Consider the following 12707-nt stretch of genomic DNA (forward strand, 5'->3'; position numbering starts at 1 on the left):
TGGTTTTCCAGATCTTGTAGCTTTACTCTCTAACACGTGTCCTGTGTATTGCTCAGTCAGTTTTGCTTCTTTATCACTATTTGTTTGGGATGTGAGTTGGAAACAGTACAGCATTAAGCAGAAACATGGGCACCATAATATTTCTTATTAACACCAATAAGCTTTTCTTTAAAAAATTATTTTATGCTCCAAATAAACAACGAAATGATCGATTATCGTTTTTCACAGCCATCTCTACTCATTGTGGGACTCTGTTCCTTCAATATAATATCTGTCACAATCCTGCACTGTTATTAATTTTTTAAGATTGAGAAGTACACTGAAATAGAAAAAATCAACAAGGAACAGCTATACATTTTTTTGGCTTTTCTATACTTCTGTCCAATAACCCAAAGTTCAATACTTTTCACAGGAACAGAGTTTTAATACCAGTCATTTAATTGGTGAGACCAATGCTCACAAAAAATGTTAGTGACACACAAAATTTCTTTAGAGTCAGCTATAATTGCTAGTCATGTTGTCCTATTATGGAGATAGTGAATTTATTAGTGACGAATCAACAGTGACTAAGAGGATAGAATTCTTAGATTAAGACTCATATTTTTAATTTCACTTATTTTCAACTTGTTCACAAAGAAATAAGCTTAATACTGATGAGACATTTTCAAATACAGATAAATTTCATTCTATCAGCTCTAATCTTTACCATCCTTTTTACTAATGTACATGGTCAATCACTTTGGGGACCAGGGAGTGCAGATGACCCGGACAAAAGCCGTCAGTGTACATATATAATGCCTCACAGACAATGAGTACAGTAATTCCATTTTTGAAAGATAACATAGAACTTATTTTAGGCTCACTACTCATGGATTACTGTTTATTTTCAAGCATAGTCATTTAAAAAATTTGCTTATTAATTTTAAATGAAAACGCTACCAATATCCTCCTCCCCTTTGCTCCCTTTCTTTTTGCCCTGCGCTTCTCTGCACACCCCTACTCCCACATATATGTTCTAAGGTTAATTGAATAAGAACATTTGCATTTGGTATTATGGTGCATAAACCAATTGCTCAGCCATGTGAGGAGAATCGGTTGACCCAAGTACTGTATTTAACCAGCTCTTACAGGGATTTTACTTGTTCGGTAGGAACCAAAGCTGATGAATGAAACACGAGGGTCAATTTGGGGCACTGCTGGACCAAAAATTAAAGACATTCTCCGTCCTGCTTTTTAACTCTCCAAACTGGAACTAGGAGAATCAGTTTTAGGCTGCAAATATTGAGTCAGGAAACATTTCCACTTGATTTAAATTTGCATTAAGAGATGAGGCCCGAGTAATGTTCCCTTTTCCTATAACGTGTCTCACACACATTTCACATCCTTAACCTAAGAAACATGTGAAAAAACAAGCTCTCACCATTCATTCACACTCTAACTTACCCATCGACTTCAAAGTTGGTTGGGAAAAAATACAAGCAAAGAGGAATATTGTGCTTTTTCCAACCATACAATGGTAAATCAGGAAAGACATTCTGCAGGGTTCTTACAGGACTTATTAGCTAAATAGTGTTTATCTTCCCTTCCTGGCTAACCTGCTCAGAGCAAGTAATGAGCTCAGAGAAAATAAAGCAAATACTGAGCCCTTTCCAATCCTTCCAACCGCTCTGCCACCCACCAGTTCTTAGAATGTTTTCTTAATTTTTTTGTGTTTGTTTGACCTCAGCGCTCCAACTGAACTGAGCACGGGCTTTCAGGAGATGGTTTGGGACAAGCAAAGCAGGTTTATTTGTTTCCCAAGTGCCACTGGTAAGGTTCCCAGAGACATATGTCAATCAATCCATTGCCTCGATTAAACATGGAGCATTCAAGTTAGAAGATCCTCTATTTCACAGTTCTCAGTCTGTTCCTGGCCAGAAAAGATAGATGTTTGGGGAAAAGTATTTACTGTTAGTCCCATCTATGGCCTTAAATAGGTTCCCCCACTGCTTACAATCTCTACCTTCTTTTTCGTTGCAGCTCAGTGAAGGAATGCTGCCATTCTGCTTCTAGCAATAGTGGAGATGCCAAGAAGATATTTCATTTTACAACCACTAGCCAAGCCATTTTATATAAGGCAGGGAGAATCAAGTGCATGATTGCTTACCCAGAATCATATCATAATTTTCCATAATCAGGAATGCTTTTAATTTCTGATGAAAACAATACCAAAGATTAATGACTCTTTCATAAAAATGCTTAACGCATATTTATTGTGGAGAATCACAATGCGTAATACGAAACTTCTGTGTCTTTCAGCGAATAGGGGGTGGGGATCAGGGAAGACAAGGATGAAAGCATGATTGAGGATTGAGGGACAGAAAATAGCAAAGAAGGTTCGTTGCCAATTTTTCCAAGAAAAGGCAATCTGTGAATGGGAAAAGGCAGGAAATCACCCAGAATCTTCCATGTCTTCTTGCTTTTCATAAGACCTTCTCATCCCAATAACAATTTAAATAGCCAATGGAGAAATTGAACCATACTCCCTGAGGGCATTGTATCCATTGTCACTACCCTGCCGTTGTAAATCTGTTCCTAACACAAGCTGATTAGTTTTCCAGAACTAAAAATTGATTTTGACTGATTGCTTCCACGTAGGGAAATAGCCTAACTTTGAGAAAGCTTCCCTGTTGTTTGCAGTTGTTAATGTCATTCATTCAAACACCACTGAAGTTCACAATTCATCATCTTCCTAACACAGATTTACATAGCATTAGTGAAACAAAATACATTGAGTTAAAGCCATTTTTAATACTATGGCATATTAGGAATTACGCATATTTTAAAGTTTTTCTCAGGTGACATTGTCAGCATAGCCAAATTATCATTTTCTTCATGTAGCAATAAAATCTGAACTTAAAGAAAAAAAACCCTTCCACTTTCTTATACAAAATTAAGCATAAAAAAATTGAACTTATTTAACTTTTTCTCTACGTAGATCTTCTCAAGTGGGATCTTGCCCCAGAAAAGAGGAAAAAGCTACATAGGATCCTTAGGCATTACGATACTTTATAGTAACCAAGAAACAGTATGTTAATAGTGACTTTCTCAAAGGAAGTACAATGACATATTTTTAAAAATAACTTTCTTTTCCATACTTTCTACATTAAGCATGTATCACTTCTATCATTTAAAAGAACTGTTATTTTTTAATAGAAGCATTTCCTTTCTGCCTTAATTCATATTCAGAAGTAAAGGGAGCAAAAATGGAAGTCATAATAATAATTCTAACAGAAACACCACAGCCTTTACAACTTACATACATATAGTTGCACATTGACTGAAAAAAGCAGTTTCCTGTATTACCAATCCTAATAGTGATGAGACTAAGGCTCAAACATGTAAGTGACTTGCTCAAACGTCACACAGTGAATAGATGGCTAAATCTAAGCTGGGATACAAGTTACCTGATTCTTAGACTCTGCAAGTGCACTCTCTGTCACGTCATCCTTCAGGATAGAGGATGCCATCACACCCTTAAATCAGGCCTGGAAGAGCTTATCCATGCACTCTGTAGCTAATAATAATAGTGAATATGCATAGAGTCCACCCTGGGTGCCAAGCTCTGCTCTATGTGCTTTAGAAATATAACTCATTTAGTTCTCACAGCAATCCTATGAAGTAGATGCCATTATTATCATCCTATTTTACAGAAAGAAAACTGAGGTTTTATAACTTGGCCAGAGATCACACAGCTAGCGGTAAAGCTAGGACACAGGCAGAATGACTTCAGAGTCTTTGCACCTAATCACCATATTAATGATGTGCCAACTTGCCTTGATTGGTTATGTTAACAGGGGAGGATTGGTCTCCTTTGGTGCCAGGTAAGCCTCAAAGCAAATTATAGAAAAGAGTCTATAAGGAGTGACGGGAACATCATCATTTTTCTAAGGAATTGCTTTGCCTGTGTACTTCCTGATTGTTAGGGTCCAACTTGGCCAAATTCATTTCCATCCTCAGCCAATGCTTGGCCCATTTCATAGAGAAGGAAATGGAGGCTCTTAGAAAACATTGACGGCAGAGGTGAGAGTAGAGGTGAGAGTATACTACTCAGCAGACCTTTTGTCCAGGATAATTTCATTGAACTCCACCATTGTTTACTGGTTAAACTGTGGCCTACAACATTCCAGTGAGTAAATACAAAATGTGCCACTTGTGCTGTGGTGGAACTTTCCATTTCAAGGAAGTAGATTCCAGCAGGAGTAAGGCTGCCTAGAAGCAAAAGGCTTGCTGTGGGGTTACAATGAAATTAAAAAAACAGAAACACAATCTGGAGCATGGCCCCTTCATCGTACACGTGCATTGCATCTGGGCTGCTACATGATGTGGGCCGCTGACAGAGGCTGTGTTCATGCATGAAGAACAAGAGAGAGCTACTCTAGGCATGAGGAGAAGAAGGCAGGCAGAAATAGACTTTTTGTCCTTTTAAAAAATTGTGCTAAATATACATAACATAAATTTATCATTTTAACCATTTTTAAGTATATAGTTGAATATCGTTAAGTGCATTCACATTGTTGGGCAACCACCACCATCTTCAATCTCCAGAATTTTTTTCATCTTCTCAAACTGAAATACTATACTCATCAAACACTAATTGCCCATTCCTCCCTTCCCTTAGCCCCTGGTAAACATCATTCTAATTTCTGTCTTTATAAATTTGACTACTCTGGTTATATCATATGAATGGAATCGTACAATATTTGTCCTTTTGTTGACTGGCTTATTTCACTTAGCATAATGCCTTCAAGTTTCCTCCATGTTGTAGCATGTATCAGAATGTCCCTCCTTTTTAAGTTTGCATAATATTCCATTGTATATATATACACCACATTTTATTCATCCATTCATGCGTCGATGAACACTTGCATTGTTTCAACCTTTTGGCTGTTGTGAATAATGATGCCATGCACATGGGTGCACAAGTATCTGTTCAAGTCCCTGTTTTCATTTCTTTCTGGTATATACCCAGAAGTGAAATTGCTGGATCCTCCGGTAATTCTACTTTTTTTTTTTGAGGAAACATGATACAGTTTTCCATATGGCCACACCATTTTACAAGAAATAGATTTTAAAGCCACTTAATGAGTTTAGTTTCTCTGTCTTTCCTCCACTTCCTCAAAAAGACTGAATACCCCACAGTTCTTCATCATGTGATTGCCAACTGGACTATTTATTGCCTCAGTCCAACTCAGTTTACAGCCTATTTCCCTTTACCTTAGTAAACCACAATTTCATGGACATTGCAGAACTTGTAGAACCATAGGACCTTAACCACAGCCATCCCTTCCAAAAATTGCACCCTTAAAATTTCATGACAGAGTCATCCAGGAGCCATGCTTGAAGTGTTTAATCAGGAAACAAGATTATCTTCAGACATATCCAAGCTACTATGTTTAGGCTACATTGATTATTATTGTAATACCCAGCTTATATTTTTCTGTTTCATAGATGAGATGAAGTATTATCCACAGAAAGCATGGTGTGCACCTGTTTTACAACGTCCCATGAGTGAATTTCACGAGTGCTTTCCTACATTGATAATAAACTTGGAAGTGTGTCCCAGACCTGATTCATTCACATTGCCACTCTCAATGATGCTTGCCATGTCCACATAAGTGAACTCACTTCTTTTACCTAAGTTAATATCTTTAGAAAGAGAATTTTTATCACTAATATAGATGGAAAACCAGTATCCCTTGCTACAAGTAAAATGAATATACTTACAAGACAACAAATTCCTCCAGATACAACCTAAAATTTTTCCACATACCACCAGTAGAAATTCTGGACTAACTGACTTGATATATGGATATGAGTCTATTAATCTCTTTGAAAATGTTATTTTAATAAGTATTTTGAGAAAAGAGTTATAAATAATGGTCGTATCAGGGTAAAGAAGTTAGTGTCAAAATGTTAGCAGTGATTCTTTTTTGTGATGCAATTATGGATGATTTTATTTTTTATAGTTCTAAAATGGAAATAAATGATGTACATACATAGAATACATATGTCTATACACATGCATATACATGAATGTGCACTTGCATGTGTAATATTTTGTTGACAGAGGCAATGGATGTAGTAAACAGCCTAAAGATGGCAAACCCTAACAGTCAGATCCATCAAATTGACACTGGAAATCAGTGGGGTAGTGGTTGTTGCAGCCAGGTCATTCTCACGCCCAGGGACAAAGTGTGCATCCAAGCAATGACATAAAAAGAAAGCAGACATAAGGGATTATCTGAGGGAGAGTAAATATGTGAGTAAAAGCAATGACTGCCCAGCATAGGCATTGTCTGAAATGCTTCCTCTCACATTGATCAATGAAATTTACTAATGGAGGATCCACAGTGTGCAAGGTAATATACAAAGGAGTAATATATGATGCAAGGATTATAAATCACTATTCTTGACCCATAGTTGTAAAAATCTAAATGAGACAGCCATGAAAAACTACATTACAAATCAGAGCAGTGCAAGGGCTAAATAGAGATATGTGTCATATTCTGTGGGTACAGAGAGGAGAAGGCAAGAGTAAGAGTGGGGAAGCAACTGAGGAAGATATCTGGGATAAAGTGATGTTTAAGGATTTCGATGATTGGAGTAAAATGTATGAAAATATTCTTCCTTGTCTCCACAGGATAAACACTGCCTTCTCCAGAACCAGAGAGAAGAGATATCTAGAACCCAGAACACCCCATTTCCCTACTTAGAACTGGAGAGTGCTGGAAGAGTGGAGAGTTGAATGAACTGTCGAGGAAAGGAAAGTGAGTTTGGAGGAAGTCACAGAGCCATCAAGTTTCACTTGATGCTAGCAAGTTAAAAGAGGGTACTCCTGCCAGATGCACACGCTCCTCTGAGGCCTGGCCTGTTCCTAAGCTGTCTCACTTCCTGACATCCTTCTCCAGCTGGGCTATTTCCTGGGCTGCAGCAGCCTCCTCCCTTTACACCCCTTGTACTGCTGTGGTTTGGCACTCTCTGCAGCAAGAGCCTCAGTGGCCAAAGGGCCCTCTGGGCTTGTCTCCTGGGAGCAAAGGCCTGCCTATTTCCACTACTGAATTTACTCACAGAGGCAGGCAGAGGAAGCTTTTTTTAGATGGCCAAAGCAAATTAGCCTGGATGAATTACATTGGAGACGTGTGGTAATAATCAGATTTGGTGTCTGGGACACCCAAGAGGCACATGCATCGCCTGTAAGTAGCTTAGAACTTTTCCTGCTGCATCATAGAAGCTGCTGGCTGAAGGAAACATTTGAGGGATGAATAAAAACTCCTCCTCATACATGGTGTTTGGTGGTGGGCAGAGGGAGTAGTCAAGTTGAAGTTATACAACAAACAGTTGTTTTTTCTCCAGAGCCAAGAAAGTGACTAGAATTTTCTATATCCGGATGGTGATTAAACAAGAGCCTGCAAACTACGGCCTGTGAGGCAAACCCAGCCTTCCCTGTGTTCTCATACATCCTGCAAGCTCAGAATGATTTCTCCATTTTTAAATAGCTGAAAAAAATCCAAAGAATATTTTGTGACACATGAAAATCATATGAAATTCAGATTTCAATGCCGATGAATAAAGTTTTATTGGAACACAGCCATGTCCATTCACTTGCATATCGTCTCTGGCTGGTCTCAAGCTTCAAATGCAGAGTTGAGTAGTTGCAGCAGGGACCTTACTGCCTGCAAAGCCTAAACTGCTTACTATCCATCTGGCCCTTTACAGACAGTTTTTCAACCCCTGTGCTATAGCAGTGGCCAGTGTGACCAAGGGCAGGGACAAGGTGAAACAGTAGTGAGGGGGAAACTTTTAAAATGAGGACATTGATTTTTTTCTGAGTTGCATTTTTCAATGGTCTGACATTCTTGGTTGTAGATCACACCACACTGAAGATGGACAATATCCAAAGCTCAGCTTTAATGTTTGAAATAACTCTTAGATTTCCTTTTTGTTTTTTCGATCCTCTCATCCCCTCCCTACACACACGCATTCACACGGAGGGGGAAAAAGCCAGGGGCAGACCACTCATGTATCTCAGAAGAGCTCAGCACAGTACTCACAGAGGCTCAGCAGTGGTGTAGAAGTATAAGAACAGTGAATTGCAGACCCCCCACAATGGACCCCAAAGGAGGATTAACTGAAACAATTTCATGGAAATGCATTCAGTATGCACAGATGACAATATGCCAGCAAGCCATCTCAGTACAGTGTTCTAATTATAGACACCACTCTCAAAGTTTAGGCAAGCTATATAGTACGGTCCCTTTTATAGGGTGTGGTTTAAATTGACCACTTAAAAACTGGAGAGGTCACTTTTGGTCAACTAGTACAATTTAGTAGCTCAAGGAAACACTGTACCTCACTCATCCTATAAGAGTAAGACTTTATTTTTGCTCTTAGAGACCTAAGAAGATACCTCTAAGCCAGACAGCTGGACTGAGCAGTTAAAAAGTGAATATTGTGTTAATCAAGAAAAAGGCCTTGTATTTTCCACAAAGACGTTATATAAGGAAGCCTAGTTTCTGAAAGAAGCAAGCGGCAGTAGAGGTGTGTTGATGTGCTAGAATGTGATAGCAATATGCACTGGAGTCGTGGGTGGAAGAAGAAGGAAGAGGAGACAAGAGGGATTTCAACATAACCCTTAAAGATATGCTGGTGATATGTTGGGAGTAACTACTCACGCTTGGGCACAAACCCAGCCAACTAATGTAGAGAAATGGCGGAGGGCAGGGAGTGCAAACTACTTAAAGTAGTCATATGATGGCAGTCTCCATCCACATATCTGATCCTTCCACTTGGTAAAGGTAATATGGTGCCTTGAAAAAGCATTAAACTATATTAAAAATTGTACCTGAGTAGATGTGTTTAAAGAGAAGCTATCATGGAAGCCATCAAGAAGAGAAAGAGTTCAATGTTTAGTATGCTCTTGCTTGAGCTAGATAGATTTCTGGGTAACAGAAAAGAGAGGGTGATTTGGCAGTGAACTAAAGAGAACCAAACCCAAAGAGAACTAAGACTTTGGGAGGGTGCCTGGGGAGCATTTCCAGAAAGCTCCAGGGCTTACCCACTCCCTAGTTCGTTGTGAGAAATCTAATTTGCTCTGTGAAGATTTGGAGTAGGTACACAATCTCTACTTTTCTCTCTATGAATATTGCAAGCTCTTATACTGCCAGATGAAGGAAACTTGATCTTGGTCAATCTCTATCCCCATTCTCTAGTTGTAGCTAGGTTTCTAATCTTCTAAGATTTACTTAGCACCAAAGGACTTTGAGGAGAGTAGGGAGTGTCCTATCCTGTTTCTAATAGAAGTCCTATTCAAGTCCACCAGATCTCTTGTCAAATTTAGTGCCACTCGCATTGACACTGGGATTTTTCTGCTACTCCTCTTCCACTTTGAGGCTGCAGGTACTTTGCTGAGGCTGCCTCTAAAACTCTTCACAATTTCTTGCCACTCTCGGGTGCAAGGGAATCATTTTACTACTTCCACCCCAGCCTAGATGCAGAGAGCTCTGTGAGGCAGCTCGGGCTCTTCTAGATGCAACACACAGTCACCTCTAGGCTCTCCTAGGAAAGAAGACACAGCTTTCTTCTGCTCTCAGGTCTCCCAAACCTTTCTGTCGTGCCCTCCGCCAGGTCTTGAACTATGAGACAGAGGCAAGGTGCAGGGGCCCTTTGGAGGGACCTTGCTTCCTCCCTGACTCTCTTTTCGCACTCAAGTTATTGTTCTCCATGCACAGGTCAGGGGGACAGAAGACAGGAGCATCCACCTACTCCTCTGGTGTTCTTTCCAGCCTTTTCTCTTAAGGTCGTGTGTAGGCTTTTTAATTCAAAAGTCAGAATTTGATTCCTTTGTTATCTGACTTCTTTTATGAATTTCAAATAGACTAGCTGCTGCTTTGATTGGGGCATGACAGGATTACGATTTGAAAATATTGTTATTAGTATTAATTTATGATCTTTGGGCAACAGTAGTGATATCTCATTACAATCAAATGTCCAATGTTTTATTTGTCATTTGCTTAATATTTTAGAAACTTAGAGAGTCTTTAGAAATGAAAGATGTAGTAAATAGTGCTTTTTTTGACCAAACCTTTTAGTGATACTCTCTTATAAATCTACAATATGTACAGTTACCTCCCTGTGGCTCTTCTGGTAGTCATTATAAAGACTGGGTCAACAGAATGGTTACATTGACCCTACATTTTAGAAACAATGCACTGTCTTTGCTTTGAGCCAATTTTCTTTTCCTTAGGAATCCCAGGAGCCTTTGAACCCCTACATTATGCCAATGTTTTTTTAAGGTGATTTAACTTAGAAGGTAAGGGAGAAACAAACAATATTTCTGACTGAAATGTTGTGTTTGCCTTGATCTGAAAATTAATGGAATTGCCAAATTTGGCAGCACATAATCCAACTATTTTCCTTTGATTGAAGAATGAACAAATAAAATTATAAAAAATGTAATTATTTCCCTCCCTGCCCCTTGACTTAAAGTTGCTTTGTTCTGAGTCTCTCACTTGGCATTGACCTTGTTTCTGTTGGGAGTGAGTAGGATAGAGAATTTTAAAGGGCAGATCATAAGAACAAAATTGCCTTCAGTATTAAAGTTTTGAATATTCTTCAGATTCAACAAAGCACTACAGTTTGAAGAAGCATTCTTCAACAAATTCAGGGATGAAGGAAGGTCTGAGTTCTGGCCTTCCGTTTGAAGAGAAAAGACGTCTTCAGATTTTTAAGGCAGAAAAATACAGGGAATATACAGCTAACATCCCTTTTTGTAGATATAACCTAACCGTACTTCAGCTTCACCCTCAACTTGCTAAGGTATGTGTTTTCCAGATTTTAGTCATCTAGTTGAGTCAAAAGAAAATCAACCCAGCACTTCAGCTCTTGCAAACTTTTTTTTCACAGATTCAGAGCCTAAGTAGATGTATTTCCTGAATTATCATTATAAGTTAATATAGCTAATGGTAAGGTAATAAGCTACAATAATGCCTTTCATTTACATATCTTTCTTTCCAAGTCCCCAGTCCTTGATAAGTGTTACCTTATTTCTCTTTACAACATCCTTACAAAGTAGAAAAGGAAGAATACTAGTGTCTCTAAAGATAATATCTTACCCATGTGCAGTATGTTTCAGTTTATAAAGCACTTTCACATATATTATTTCATTTTAGTTCTGACCCTCACAGTACCCAGTGATTTACGTAAGTCAGTCAGATGTCATTTTCTTTGACTTACATTTAGAAAGAGTAGAATTCAGAAAGGTAGAATGTCTGCCTGCGTTCTGCACTGAAGAAATGGAAGAGCCAGTTTTGTTAGGCCTAGCCCTAACTTTGCACTGTGGAGACATAGAAAGATTAAATGAATAATTCTATATCATGTAAGCAAATAGCCCCATGGTCCTCATGCTTTACTTTAGAGCTTTACCTTATTTTTCTTGTGTTATGTTTTTTCAATGCCATTCTTTGGTCAAATGTACTGTGCAGTACCTCCCAGACTGTATGTATTAGAAAGATCCCTATTTGTTCCATTCTCCACGGAACTCCCGGGGGTTTGTTGGATTTGGGGATTATTTTCTTCTTCGGTTTTACTTTTTGAAAGGCCTGCTCCAACTCTCAAAGGATGCTGTTAAACACAGAATAAATGCTGGATTGTCTCTCTATCCTCATGGTCTTCGTGGTGGCAAATAAATGTTTCTGTGAAGGAGTTAGCTCCCTGATGACCCACAAGTGGTGGTTAGAAAATGTCCACAAATTAAAGGCAATGAAAGATCACTAACCACAAGTAATAGATGTTATAAAAAAAAATGTAAAATATATAAAATAGCTTTTATATGCATGTATACTCTCGACTCTAACCAGGTGGCTCTCGTGTAAGTGTTTTCTCAATTATGAGGATTTTCATATATACAAAGATGCTTTCATAACAGCAATCTGTATAGGATAAATATTATCCATGGTTACATGATTTCTTTTGACTTCTAACAGTAGAACAGTGTTAATCTGAGAGAAAACACTTAAAAATTTTAATCCATTAAAGTTTCTGAATCAGTGTTCATTCTGAAAGACTTCTCTGATTTTAGTAAAGGAAAAAGAAAGAAAATATAGAACAAAAACATTGATTCAGCATTTGAAACCATTTTCAATGAGGTAGAAGTTGTGAATGCGTTATTTCCAATAATTCACACTTCTTCCCTCATTTGCAAGTTATCAAAAATATAATTGTCACCCACCATATATCCAGTTGTCTTTTGAGAAAGTCCAGAATGACACGGCAGAAGTGGACATCAGTGCCAGGGTAGGCTCTGAATCCTGGATATTCTCAGAATAACTGGATAAAGACAGAAACCAAATATTTGCCTATTTTCCCCACTAAGAATATTTCCTCTCTTTTCTACCTAATAAAAACCAAGTGTATCTTTCAAGGCTCATTTCAAAACTCTCCAAGAACTGCTGTCTCCTTCCTCTGAAATTCAGAGGAATTTGCTCAGTCCTATTGATTCTGTGTCTGCATTTTCTCAAATTCATCTCTCTTTTCTGTCTCCTCTGACATGTTCTAGACTAAGCCTTTCTTAATCTTTACCGGGACTATAGTAATAGCATCCTAACTTTTCCTTCCCTTCAGTTGGCTTCTCCACCAATCTCATTTGCAAAACATCTTCTCCACCAATA

The sequence above is a fragment of the Equus quagga genome, chromosome 2 (assembly GCF_021613505.1).
Source record: "Equus quagga isolate Etosha38 chromosome 2, UCLA_HA_Equagga_1.0, whole genome shotgun sequence".
Lineage (NCBI taxonomy): Eukaryota > Metazoa > Chordata > Mammalia > Perissodactyla > Equidae > Equus > Equus quagga.